The following is a 14899-nucleotide window of genomic DNA, read 5'->3' on the forward strand; positions in this document are numbered from 1 at the left end:
AGAGTTCTTTTTCTGACACATTCCTGCCATCTCCTCTGGCAAAGATTTCACTTTCCTCTATACCAGACAAGTTGGTATGCTTTTCTATAGACCCTAGGGGTAAGCTTTGGCATATCTAATCTTAGAGATCTCTAGTGTAAACTTGAGCTTCTGAGTGAATCATTGAGATTCCCTTTATAGACAGTAAGGAACAGGACTGTCTTGAGCAAAGTCTTATTGTATTGTAAAGCAGATGTGCAAAATAGGTTGGGTGAATCCTGCCTAAAAATACATATTTCTTTCCTCTAGAGAGCTTTAGGTAACTAGCTCAAGATACACTTCTAGAGAGAAACATGCATATCAGTGACCTCCATACAAGATAAATCTCTCTCTAGATTCCAAGGTCTCCCACATCTAAAAGTCATTGAAGGAGGTAATAAAGGGTGAAAAATGGACACTGGTTTCTGTCTCCTTCAACTTCTCTGTCTCAGACTTCTCCTTTAAAATTTGTAGAAATTATACTCAATTGTTATCTGTTGCCCTATTGAGATAGCCAGATAATGAGTTATGTTTTGTTACTGACCTTTTTGAAGGGACCAGTCTGGAAGCCTGCATACCTTCTATTTTGTTTTTTTAAAAGGTCTCAGTGAAGAGAATGAATCATTCTAAGTCAGTTGGAGTTAGATCAGCTTTTTGAGAAGATTTTTATGTGTTTTGCCATTTCCCCTTTTCTGAAATTCATTCTCATATTGTTTGTGCTTGGAACAGTTTACCCCTTGTAAACTCTGAGCATAGTGTAATCACAGAGAAACTGATATTCACATAATTCTTTCTTTTTTTGCTTCTCCACACCTGCTGTTCATCTGCATTCTGAATATTCTGGGTCTTGGGACTTGTACCTTGGACCTAGTGAACTAATGGTTAATTGATCTGGACATTGATCAGTGAGATGTGACCAGTTAATTTGACTCTAAAGCATATTTGAGCTGGGAGTCATATTTTTCAGCATTTTTAATGGAAAAAATGCAAGATGTTGGATGCCTTGGAAACACATAACATTTACAAAATAAACATCAAATGTAAAGAAATAAACTGGTTGTTGACAAGTTGTGGCAAAGAAGAGACTTGATCAAGCTTCACTTCAAATGCTGGAAGTTGCTGACTGTATCATCAAAAAATTATGGATATGTGTGCTGATAGAGGGATTTCAGCCCTGCATGCTCATTGCTACATAGCTTTATGTTGCTTTTCTTCAGGTCTAGGCCAGTTTTCAAGAAACTGCAACTCTTCTGTATGGAGATAGTTCTGCCAAAATCCCTTCAAACAAAACCAAAATAACTCATGTGCCTAATTCAATCTTTACAATTTGGACTTTTTGGAAAATGAATATGTACATCACAATTTTAATTTTCAAGTCCTTTCCAAAGAAAACCCATGTCATCACCTGTCAACAATCTCCGTGTAACAAAATACATTATTACAGAGATGTCACAGATAGCCATCTCTAGATGTATATCATGGATAGCCTGTTGATGGGAAGTAATTTTTTGTCAAGCTCATTCTAATAAACTCTCATTTACTTGGATTTTGTTTGTGGTGCTCAAGCTGAGAAATGCAATTTAGTGGGATTGTTTATTTTGCAACTTAATGCTAAATCAGGAGGGAGAGGCCTTTCTTGGCAAGGATTGCAAACACTTCTGAATCCAGAGATTAAGTCTGCTTGTCTCTGACTGTACTTGATGATTTTGATTACTAGTGCTGATAAATATAAAGGCTTAACTAATGGCCATAGAGTGAGGATTAAAGTGATAATTTGCTCAAGGGGCTTAACACTGACATCTTGAAAAGAGAATCCTTGGAATGAATTCAGCTATATACTCATGTCAGGGCCATCTATTGCTATTTATTATAACTTCAAAACCCCAGCTCTTTAAATCACAGAATCATCAATGTCGAAAGAGACGTCCAAAACCATCTTGCCCAACTGTCGACCCAGCACCACCACAACTACCCCTAAACACCCCCAAGTGCCACATCCAGATACCTCTTTGAGCACTTCCAGAGACAGTGACTCCACCATCTCCCAGGGCAACTAATTTCAGTGCCTAAGCCCTCTCAATGGAATAAAAAAAAATCTAGTATCTAATCTGAACCTCCCCTAAACACAATTTAAGGCTATTTCCTCTTGTCCCTTCACTTGATATGTGTCAGAAGAGTCTGATCCCCACCTTGCTACAATGTCTTTTCAGGTGGCTGTACAGAGAATTTAAAGTCCCCCTTGAGACTCCTCTCCTACAGACTAGACACCCCCAGCTCCCTCAGCTGCTCCTCACAAGACTTGTGCTCTCTTGCCCTCAGTACTCCAGCCCCTCAATGTCTTTTGTGTCATGAGGACCCCAGAACTGAGCACAGGATTTGAGCTGTGGCCTCACCAGTGCCCAGCACAGGGGGACAATCCCTGCCCTGCTCCTGCTGGCCACACCATTGCTGACACAGGCCAGGATGCCATTGGCCTTCTTGGCCACCTGGGCACTGCTGGCTCATGTTCAGCTGCTGTCACAGCACCCCCAGGTCCTTTCCCACCAGGCAGTTTCCCAGCCACTCTGCCCCCAGCCTGTAGAGCTGCAGGGGGATGTTGTTACCAAATATTTTAATAAGTTTTATCTTGAACAGTGTAGAGGATCTGTGTAAATATTGCTGTTCATATTTATGTAAAGACATCCAAGACATTGCTAGGAGGAATGTATTATCCAAAGTGGGGAAGAATTGAATTGATGATAATATTATTGTTCACAATTGTAAAGATTATCAGACTGTTTACTAAGACTGTGGGCACACAGTTCCAGCTCATGAATTGTCCATTGGATTAGAAATCCTAATGTTCAGATCCATTTTTTTCCCTATATTTGACCACATTTACATTAAAAGTGGAAGTACTTTCAGTCTTGTTAGGTATTTTTATAGACACCCATGTGCATGCAATAAAGTATTGTAAAACTAATGGCTCCATAAAGTCTGTGAACAAACATTCTGAAATTTTCTTTGATTTAGGGACATGAACAAACATCAAACTTACAATAAACTTCAATTATTTAACACTTCATTCGGTGTGAGAACAAAACTTTACTGAGTGCTTGAGATTCACTTGGTCTCTGTCTTAACCTTTGTCTTTTATTAGGTTCATCAAAGCTTTTAGGAGATACAGAAGCTTTTGGATGAAAAGCAGATTAGGACTGCAGGATAATATGGAATTTTGTTTTGGGTTTTTTTGGGTTTTTTTGTGGGGTTTTTTTTGTTGTTGTTGTTGTTGTTGTTGTTTTTTGTTTTGTTTTTGTTTTGTTTTGTTTTGTTTTTTGTTTTTTTGTTTTTTTGGGTGTTTTTTGGGTTTTTTTTGCAACCCTGAAGTTTTTTAAAGAAAAGTACAGTGACTTTTAACAGAAAAGAAAGTGCGATTGCAGACAGTTTAAAGTAGAGCATCTAGACATGAAAAATAATATTTCTTTTCATTCGCCCCAGGCTGTTAAAAGCATCTGGTAGCTGATGAATCTTTTAGTCTAGCCAGGAAGTAGAAGTTCAGGGTTAAACTGGAAATGTTGTGCAAGTGTCAGATTCGTTACCTTTTGAGGTGTCTCACAGCTTTTACCTACACTCTGGCCTAGCCCTTTTCATGAGATGGTGATGGCTCAGAAAGGCATTAATGTTTTTATCTTTGTTACCAAGAAACTTTCCCTCCCTTTCACTGCTAAGTTAAAAATAAAGACAAGGAAAACTAGCCAAGCAGTTCTCTCTCTCCTCCTAAATCACCTTGATATTTTTGTTCCAAACAGGCTTATTTTCCAGCTTTGCCTGGCTCTTTGGTAGGCTGGTAAAGAGATAAAGGATGTTTAAAAAAATTACTTCTGCAGAGTGAGACTCAAGGAGAAAACACTGAAAACTTCTTTTAGGCTGTTTCCTCTTGAATTACTGAACTTCTTTCTTTTCAGTGCAGGTATTTGGACACCTCTTTTTTAGAGGTCATTTCACAACAGTTTAGGGATGTCTCTGTCAGGGTCACCTCACTCCATTTTCACATTTGTCCTAACAGCTTCACCATCCCCCTGTACCCTAGCTCAAATCTCCATGTAGACTCCCCATAACTGCCTGTCTCTCACCTTTTCCATTTTGGTTTTGTCTGTCCAACGAAGCTCTTCCTGCTGTTTCACTCCTGGCTTTTCCTCTTTTATCTTCTGGTTGTCCAAATCCCCAGAAAGTGAATCACAGAATCCTAAAGGGGAAGTGAAATGCAAAAATAGGGTGCCTGGATGCTTGATGCTTTTGGGAATGGCTCCAGCCCCATCAGAGGCTGTTTTTGTGCAGTCTCACCATGGAAGGTAGGCAGGATTTGGGTGCTTCATGTCACTCCAGTACATTTGATCCAGATATGAAAGCAGAACCTGGCTGGTACTCAATCACTTCTCTGCCCTCCTCCTCTTGCTGCCAAATGCAGTTGTCTTCTTTCTTGAAAGCCACTGATCATCCTCCTTCAGTCCAATGGCCTTCAGGAAAACAGTTAATTTCAGGCATGTGGTCTGAGCTACTCCTTCATTTTCTCATCAGATTCTGCACTGACTGCAGCAGGGTAACAAAACAACTGCACTTTTCTTTTCCAAACAAGGCACCTAGCTGGCAGTGCCCTCAAACACAACCTTTTAGAGAAAGATGCCCAAAGCATAATAAACAGGATGATATTATAAATCCATTGCTGTCACAGAGCTTACAAGTTCTTAGTTGACTTGCCTGTGCATAGCTTGTTTTCTTCTGCATAGCAGCATGTAATTAAAATATTCATGTGCAGATTGCAGCCCATTTAGGGCTGAATGCTGCTAGATGCTGAGCAAAATTTGAATAGTGCTGAGAGATTTCAGCTGCCAAGGAAGAGAGAAGATGCTCAAAGTAGTCTGACTTGGCCAGCATCTGGCAGACTGCCTTAACATTGATTTGTTCTTATGTTAAGATAAAACTGGCAAGGAACAGGAAAGCAGTTTAGGGCTCAATTAACAGACAGCCTTTAAAAAATGTATTTCACTTTCTGCCTTAGGCTTTGCCTTAGGGCTAGTCCTGTTCACAGAGCTAAGACTAAAAGAGAAAAACTGCTTATATACATAATATCCTGTAAACAGTTATCCCCTCTCTAATAAGGGCAATTCAAAACATGTCAATGTTACAGACACTCAGAGTAATCAATCAGGCTGGTATTAGGCCAAATTATTCAGTAGAGTAGCTAAGATTGATTTGGAAAATGTTTATTTGTTTGTTTGTTTAAAGTTTTCATAGTGTTTGAACTGGAAAAAAAATAGTATCTTTTGAATTTGGGCACAAAGTAGTCTGGGCTGAAGAAGTTATAAGGCACAAGGAGGCTGTTGCTTTCTCCTGGTCATGGAGAATATTGTGGTGGAAAAAGTAAAGTTGGGATGATGCTCTTGGGACATGTCACATTAGATAAATATATTAATTACACCGGTGGGTAGTTCTTTCCTGTTGCACTTCACAAAGGTGCAAAGGGCCAGTGCTGTAACTGGGGGTAGTTTGGATTAAGTCACTTATGTGTTCTTACAAAGGCTTATGTTATGGCAAAGAGGAATGTTTTTTTGGAGAAGTGTTTTTGGAAAAGCAGTGGAAGTCACCTCTGCAGAATGACTGTGACTGGGGCCATGGTACTCTGTGATCCACCTTCCAGGAGCTACTGCCTGGAGAGAGGATGTCCCACTGCTGCTCTCCCTGTCTTCAAATCATCTAGGAGACTGGGGATTTGAAATTCTTCAATGCATTACAATCTTTTTACTCCTTTAATGAGGTCAACAGCCATACCACCCTTGGCTGAATTTTCTGAGGTTTTGCAGAGGTCTTTGTGAAGAAGTTAAAAGCTAAAGCAGTAAAATGGCAAGACAAATATCCATCTGCTTTATCTTGTTAAGTTTATTTCTGATTATCTGACTTTATGAAATCTTTTTGCCTTTCATTCCATTCAAGGCGAATTCAGGTGGTATCAGAGGGAATAATTCCTTCTAGAGCAATCTTAGTCTACATTCTCTTTGTCTATACAGTTTCCCTAAGTTGTTATGGCAGTCTGATAAGGGAGATGTATTTCACCCTTCTATGTATTTGTTTTTCATTTTGGAGAGTAGAGAAAGAGTGTGTCTGATCACACACTTCCTTTGTTCCCTTTGGAGAAAGGTGCAGAGTAATATTTCTAAATTAAGCTGATTCAGGGTTTATTAGCACTGTAAAAAAACCTGATTTTTGCTGCCCAAAAGATTGAGCTTGGGCTAGCTTATGTGATGGGGAAGAGAGAGACAGCAGAAAGGATGTGGGAAAAGATCTTGCACAGTGAGATAATGAGCCTGGGAGAGGCAGGCTTGCTGGTTTTGCTTCTGCAGGAGGAACAGGGTACAGGGCCAACCTCTGGGAATGAGACACACCACCTCTTTTCTTTAGCAAGAGAAGCCACAAGAACCAACCCTCAGGGGTTTATATGTGCTGCCATAATTCTGAGCAACCAAGCCAATTAGCCTCAAAGAAGCACAACATTGCATTGAATGCCATTTTATTCTCTCTTTCTTAACGGGAGCTCCTCTTCTGAACTTACACGAAAAGCACAGCATGGGATGTAGGCTGGGGAATGAGAGATGCTGCTCTGCTGTTCTCTGTTCCCTGTTCGTGTTCAAATCTGTAAAAAGGATATGATCCAAGGGTGATGGTGAGAGAAAAAACATTCAACTAGCCTCTTATAATGGTTAGACAAAATATCATATTGGGATGTTGAGTTTGGGGTATTTTTTTGTGTTTTGATTTAATTTCAAATCAGGTGCAAAATTGAGGTATGAAAATAAGGATGATAGGTTATTTTTGTAAGTCTGAAGAATCCCTTTGAAGGTTAATTTATCATAAGCTTGTAAATGACATGTCTTTTCCATGAGAAGCTGAACAATGCCCATTAAAAAGTACAGGATCTCCTAATTGTATCCAAGTGATAGTAACTGATACAGATATATAAAATGCTTTAAAAAATAAATGAGTAACTAGTTCTTAAAGCAAACTTCTTTTGCAAACAGACAGTGTTTTTTTATGTTTATTCTTGCTAGGGAATTGGAACTACAGTTATCTACATTATGTAAATCCAGTTTTGCAATGGCAGTTAAATTTTATTTTTTTAAGATGTCTGATACGAAAAAATACCAGATTATTTAAAATTTACCCTTGAAAAGCCATTCAGATTTTAAAGAGCAGTCACTATTAAATATTACACTTGGTTAAAGATGGATAGTAGTTTTTCATCTTTGCTGAGACTGGATTTTTCCCCGCAGTCCAGAATCGTTGAGTGCTTTGTCATCTGTGGAGGTGAAGTCCTTTATTTTCTTACTAAGATATATATTAATGTGACACCTGCTGCTGTTCTTGGAAGTCTTGGAAGACTTATTCACAATCTAGTTTTAAAGACAGATCAAATAACAGGGATATTGTCTAATTTTTTTTCTCAGATCTGTTTCATTATCTACCCCTATCATTTCATCTTTTAAGATGACAGGCCATTAATTTGTCTACCAAATTGTTTGCGTGGTACCTGGTAGACCTGAATTCAATTGGAATCCTTCAGTATTATATTCATCATAATTACCATTTGTGTTGCATCAGCAGGAACAAGTCTTCTGAACAACTTTCAAACACTCCTGTTTCTTGCAGCCCTTTCAGTCATAGACTGACTACCTTATATTTTGTTAATCAGGTAGAGATGTTGCACATCTTTATCTGTAATGCCCTTTTCAGCTCTGCCTGTACAACTCATTCCTTTCATTTATCTTCAGTTTTCTGCCTTTGTATTCTGCTCTGCATGTCTATTTATCCCTTCTCAAATAAACAGTTCACAACTTTTTGTGGTATATTCCAAAGAGTCCCAGCTGACAGTCTGTGTTTGGCATAAATGAGTGGACCTTGTGCAATTGGAAAAAAATCCTGACTGGTTTTAAGTGGAGTTGCTTGTGGTATAGATAAAGACCAAACTGGTTTGTTAAGTGTGTAAAGTCTCCAAAATTCAGTGCAGGATAAGGAAATGAGTGGATGAAAAGGAGACTTCTTGGTACTTTGAAAAACTTCCAGCTAGTTATTTGGTCCCTTGATATTTCCAAATACTGTTACATTTATAAACCAGAACTGCAAAGATGTTTGCAAATGAGTGAGGTTCACAAAAAAAAGAATCATTATATTTCAGCTCCTCAAGAAATTATGTCTGCTGAGTGTGTCTAAGGATGAACTCAGGGTTGGAAAACACAGTTTTTAATCATAACCTGTGATTTTTTCTTGCTGTACCCCAAATTGCTTGTAATTCACTTAATTTCTCCCTTTCTCAGTGGATATAGCAATACAACTTCTTCACCTTGAAAATAAAAATTTAAAGCACAATTTTGTTTTTCTTGAAAAGCAGTGTAGTATCCATTTTTTGAGAATCAGTTTGGGATTCATGGACTGAAAGTACTTTTTTCCTCTTCCTTTCTTTTTCTCCTTCCCATAAAAAAAATTTGCACTCCTGACCCCTCTTCCATCCTCCTCATGTTCTAGTTACTTGTCAGTATATAAATTCTTGGATATTGTAATATTTCATGCACTATCTTCAGCTTCTCTGCAATTAATATTCTGTCCTGCCATTTAAGTCCAGTCCTGTGCTCCTAATGTCAAACTGGTTTTGTTCAATAAGACCAGCAAGGTAGCATATGTTTCCACGTTGAGTCTCACTGCCAGTTCTGGAGGTATCTCCCATTAATCAAGAAGGCTACTTTGTCATAGTGCAGCTAAAGTTATCACCAAACTTTAAGTACAAAGTTTGAATAATAATGACTCCTCTTTTGTTAAATGGCGTTAACACAGCTGAATAGCTTCCCTGATGGTTCATTATATTAGTCTTTCAGAACACTGACTGATTTGTTTTTATTACCATGAAAGCTTTTGTCTTATGAAAATTACTTGGGACCACAGGTCAATGTTTTTCATGTCACATCTCTATAAGAAGTACATTGCTTTATTATACTTTGCATTCTGCCACTGCAACCTGTATGTTACTTAAATTTATTTGTCATGATACCACTGCCAGGCTGCCATTAAATTGTTAAAGGATATTCAGGAAATGTTGTTGCAGTAACCTTTAGAGGAAGACATATGGAAATGGACTATATCTGTTAATTAACTTTTCGAACTGCAAACCTTCCAAAGTATAAGGCCTGGTATGAATCATTACACATGAGCAGAATACTTAGAGGGGTGATGATCATGTCTTTCCTGAGACAACAGATCCTTCAAGTTCAAACTGCCTATCTGTCTGTTTAAACTAGGAGACTAAACTATTAAAGAACAAAAGTGAAGTCTAGAGAAAGATCAAAATATATCTCTCTTCTGTCCATCCACACCAGTATCGAAATAAAATGGCCTGTGAGTCTTGTCTGTCTCAACAACATTTAAAAATTGCAGCTCACAGAAGGAAAACAGAGCATAAGGGATGCATAAGAAAGAAGAGAACCCGTGGCAGAAGCTCCTGAGGTGTTTCAGGTTAAGCTGAACCAGGGATCCCAAGTCTTGGGTCCATCACACTCCCCACTGGAGAAGGCACAGACAGAGATGTTGCTATCTCTGAGCTAACATGCTGTGATGCTTCCCAGACATGTCCTGGGAGTAAAAAATTGGACTGCATGCAGATAAATTGAAGCTGGGAAGGATTAAGCTATCCTGCTCCAATCACTGAGATCTCTAACAAGATTGGTATGTTAAGGGATATTTAGAACATTCATTGTTCATACTTCAGGGCTGGTCAGAATTCCTGAAGCTGGAGTTCTTAATACTGATCCCATAATAATATAAGCACCTGAAGATGACAAAATCCAGCACCGTTGAAAGAGGCTCACTGCTTTTCTGTTTGTTAAATTTTCATCTGCATTGATTCCCTGACATGGTTTGGTGTGAGGCTGCATAAATCCCTGTGGCAGCATAAACTAGCATAGGAACATGCTGGATTTTTGAAGGTGGCAGAAACAGAAGAGGTTTGGAGTTACAGTGGGAGCAGTAGTCCCAAAAGGCAGATGCTGACAACATGGAATAGGGATAAAAAGAGAGTGAGGTTAAGCAGAACATGTGCTTGTAGCCCATGCAAGTATGCTTAGGTGAAAATATATATGGATAAGTGTGATATATGTGAAAAGCAAAATGATAGACAGTGAAAGGAAATCCACAGGCTAGAGAAGACAGATTTGTTTGCTCTGAAAGGAATTATGTTGTCCATTAGGTTGTCCATTAAATCTGGCAGAAACCCCCAGTTTTGCCAGGTTTGACCTACCTGACCCCACTGCACATTAGCCAAGAGCTGCACAACAATCTGAGCCTAAAAAATGAAAAGGGTCAATTGAATACAAGCTTTTTTCCCTGTGGACATTAAGGTAGCTGGAGGAAATTGAAAATTTGTGGTGAACTCAGACAAAAGACTGATGGCTAAATCAAATTTTTTGTACTTTCCCAAGCATTAGATTTCATAGATGGCACTATGAATTCTGGTTAGGTACATGTGGCTATGCTGTGTGGCATGTGAGGTATGCTCACAGCACCTCTCCAAGTATTACCTTGTTTTTGTTCTTGTGGGTTATTGCCTGGCACAAACAGTATAAAACAGGTTGGGGGAACTCTATAATCAAGCTTAGAATATTCAGGGAGTGCAGCTATGGAATTATATGTTTGAAAGAAAAAACTAATAAAGGACCAGAAATATAGGATGCCAATATAATTGTTTTTTCCATTGTTCCATTGTTCACTGTTGTCTCACTAGGTGAAAACCAAAACAGAGTTTTTGGAAGGAGCTGCAGTGTACCTTTCATTCAGGTTGCTTCTCCCTACAGAGTATTTCAGCATCCAAAATTACACTTCTGGAAAGGTTCTTCCAACTTAATCTGCTGCTTTCATTAGAGTTATTAATTTTCATTATTGCTTTTAAGCTTAGGGCTAACCAGCAAGTCTTACAATTTCTTGCTTTTCTGAAGCAGTTCCTCTGTGAAACAAATGTGGATGACCACAAGGTTTTCTTGAATTTTGGGGTAGCAGTAAACCCCTAACTTGTTTAAATATTTGAAGTTTTCACTTGGCTTGGATGAAATAAAATGGAATGTAACACAGACTTAGAAAAAGAGAAATTGCTTGAAGGAATATTCCAATGCAGTTCACTAACCATTAAGTATTGTTCTACTTTTCTGAGCTTAAATCTCTGCTGACATGAATCTTTTATATCCTGCAGTGCAAGTTGTACTACGTGGATAACTAATACAGTTAAAGCAGTGGTTTCATTAGACCTGAGAAAGTTTGGAATTGGTTGTGATCGCTGAGCAATTGAGTCACCACTTTGTGGCAGTGGAAAGTTTTTATGTTTTAATAAACAAATATTCTTGAATTTATTCCTGAACTTGATTTTAGCCATTAGTTGTTAAAAAGGAAGAAGAAAAAAAAGCAATTTGAAATCTTTCTTTTGAGACAGCAAGCTGAAAGTGTATTTTCTTTGTGGTAGTACATGTTGGTTCCTCTTTTTATCTGTGGCTTTTAATTTGAGTTTATTGCATGGAAATTAGAATGAATGACGTTAAATAAGATGAGCAGACAATGACAGAAGAATAAAGGGGAACTGTGACAGTCACAGAGGCAGTTCTACCAAAACCATGGCTAAATGTTTTCTACATATATATGATACTGTGCCAAATTCAGCAACTGTTTATGGAAATTATGTATACTGAAATGTGACACGAGGTAGGACAAACCAAAACTGTTGAACATTTTATTTGTTTAAAAAAACATACTTCAGCCTATCCTAAAAAAAATCACATTTTTATCCCCAAATGGACCCAAAAGATATGCATTTATTTTGCTTAGAACTCCAAGTTGATACTTTGATGAACTTAATGAGGTTTCTGCTGTCCCGAGTTAATAAACTTAATAAAGTTCCTGAGATAATTAAGGTCCCTATGTATTGGATTGTGGCTTGGCATCTGCTGTAGCCATCCTTCCCCTAAAATGGACACATGCTAGCCTTGTTTCTACTGGTCAGAGCCCTCCTCTGCCTGCTGCAGTCTCCCAGGTGATGGGCATTAACCTCACAGTGATGCTGGGCACCTCTGTGCACAGCCAAAGGAGCCCCTTACACTGACTGTGCCCAGCCTGCAGGCAGCTCCTGGGCTACTGCTCCCCTGCTGATGATTGCCTCTCCTCTTTGCAGAAACACAAAACAGGAGCAGGTTTTGCCTGTGAAGACAAAGGCAAAAAAGGCGTTTAACCTTTTCACTGCCAGTTCTTCTCTTGCCTTCAGCACACCCATTTTTTCACTGATCTTCCTTTTGCAGGCTCATGGACTTGTAGAAGCCTTCTCTGTGAAATCTTTGAGCATCAGATGGTTTTGTCTTTCCTGATTTTGTCCCAAAACATTAAGTTGTAGTTGTTTTGCTCCCTTTCTTGCTTAAATTCCTTGTACATTCACATTTTACATTTTAGCTGTCATCAGTGACATTAGGCTTCCTAAGCCAGCTAACACTTTTCTTTTTTACCTGTTTCTGAGTTCATGATGTTTTGAAAATATCCTATAAATTGCATCTTATGTAGTCTTTTTCTCATAAATGGATAGATTGGAAAAGAGGAAACAGTCTGAACAAGAAAATTTCAGTATAAAATCTGTTTGACAAAATTATAATAAAATGCAAAAGTTATTAACAGAAATTGTAGGGCTACAATCTTTAGCAAAAAATGCTTTACTGCTGCCAATAAACTGAAGTATTTTTTTCTCAGTCAGTTTGTTTGTTATTAATCTCTTCTCTCTCCACTATCCATAGGGAATGAATATTGTGTACTCAGACAGCAATAAACCTTCAGCTGCAGACCACTGACAGAAATCTATGGACCACCAGTTTGGGAAGCCTCAGCTTTAAACTCTAAATGATTCAACATTTGTGTAAGTCAGACATGTTCTGCTATTATGTAACAAAATAATTTTATATCCATGTTCATTGTAATGCTAAGAGGTTGAGACAGTGTACGAGCTGTTTACTCTTGCAAACTGTCTCTCTAATAATTAGGTGATAAAATTGAAAATGCTTGTGAGCTCTAGATGTGTCCTTAAAATGTGCAGGAAAAACTGTCTGCTGTTTGCTGGATTTCTTCTTGTTGAAGAAATCCTTGCCACAGTGACACATTTTGCAGTGCTTACAAAATGGGTTGGGTTTTTTGGTATGAAACTTCAGCTTAAAACAATAGTGCTAAACAACTAAGGCTCTATTATATTGGTATTAAAGGCAAGGCTTGGATATTGTTGTTTGATAATGCAAATGACATGTAGAAAGTACAGAGCTAACACTCAGAGAATTTTTTTTTCCCTAACCAAGTTGAGTATTTCAGGCAAAGACAAATAATTAAATTTTTACTTCCTCTGTTGCTCTGCCCTTTTCTACTTTACAATGAGTGGTACTATGGAAGTGCAAAAGTATTACAAAGGGGGACCGTTTTGACTTATATAGGTTGAAGTGTTTTATGAATGGAAACTGAAACACAAGCTGTAGAGAAATCACTTAAGTCACTGCTGAGATGCATTCATCTCTGGTAGTGCATAAAAGTTAATTAACAGTGCAGTGAACTGGAGGCAATTCAGAGAGAAACATTATTAGATGAGGATGTACAAAGAAAGTGAAACATCTTTCAGTTTACTGGCTAAGGATAGATGAATATCTACTAATGTCTGTGAGTGACCTTGACAGCAAGGAGGAACAGTCTGACTGGAGGTGTTCCTTGGGGTGCTCTCTCTGTGGGAGTAATAGGATAAAAGAACAGGTGATCAGGTTGTGATGTGAAACACTAAGGCCTTTTCCATCCTAATGTCTGGCAGCTATTGAGCCTGCATCCATATAGCCCCTATATGCAGAAAACATTTCTGCTGATTGAGCACGCTCATGTCGGGCCACCTAATGTAAATTGCAGTTTTCTGTTGTATATGTAGCAACTGAAAGTGTAGAACAGCAAAAGCCACTGAGGACTGGATACTGGATTCCAAACCTGGAGAGATTTCAAGACAAGGAAGAGCAAAGCCATTGCTTTGTGTATTTAAAGCTAAACTAGAAACTACTGCTTAGAGTATTTTGAGAACAGTCCTGCTCTCACGAGGTGGTGGACTTAAAACTTTTAATCAATCTTTTTAAACTGTATTTCTTGTTATAGGATGTTAGAGTTTCGTAGTGCCAGCCCTGGACAGACTCACAAGAGTTATTAACCTCAAACATCTATTTGCATGGACTTGCCTGGTTTTATTCTGGTTACTCCTTTGTTGAGACAATTGTGCACAGAACACTTGGTGGAAAATAGGTGATTAAACTATGCCTGCTCCTGAAAGCTGAATTTTCCTATCCTTAGTTTTCTCAACGTTTTCTAGATAGATTTGGGATATGGAGTTTGTGAACAGTAACAGGTTATTACTGATGTGATCAAGGACAACTAGGATTCAAGAGAAACCTCAAATTTCTCCTGTCTGTATGTCTTCTGCTGTCACTTTCTTCTCTCCTAGATTTTTCAGGATTTTCCATTCCTATAGGTTCTTCATGCATGTTATACAAGTTCCTACGTCACTGTCAGAATTATGTGACTTTAAAATTTTAGCTGTATTTATTCTATTCAAATGGTAAAATGAAATGGATTTATCTGCATCTTTTTTCAGATTAAGAATAATTAATATTCTAAAAAATAATTTCCATTTCATCCATGATAAGTTAATATCCAGAAGCTCTCTTTCTCTATTGATATCCAGCATGAAGGTTTAAAAGTACTGAATCTTATTTTGAATATAACAAATTGTAAAATCTATGAGCTTGCTCCTTGCTTGTTTGAACTGAAC

General features: G+C 38.2%; 1 protein-coding gene across 3 annotated transcripts in view; it reads left to right on the forward strand.

The window, feature by feature from the left end:
* TUNAR (TCL1 upstream neural differentiation-associated RNA) overlaps positions 1-14899 on the forward strand; it is a 168841-nt gene that overhangs the window by 88317 nt on the left and 65625 nt on the right. For all 3 annotated transcript variants that reach the window (XR_010080586.1, XM_063399301.1, XM_063399302.1), the window contains one exon: positions 12855-12973. The gene's annotated coding sequence lies outside the window, so the exon portion shown is untranslated. The remainder of the gene's footprint in view (positions 1-12854; positions 12974-14899) is intronic.

This window comes from Prinia subflava, chromosome 5, assembly GCF_021018805.1.
Source record: "Prinia subflava isolate CZ2003 ecotype Zambia chromosome 5, Cam_Psub_1.2, whole genome shotgun sequence".
Classification (NCBI taxonomy): domain Eukaryota; kingdom Metazoa; phylum Chordata; class Aves; order Passeriformes; family Cisticolidae; genus Prinia; species Prinia subflava.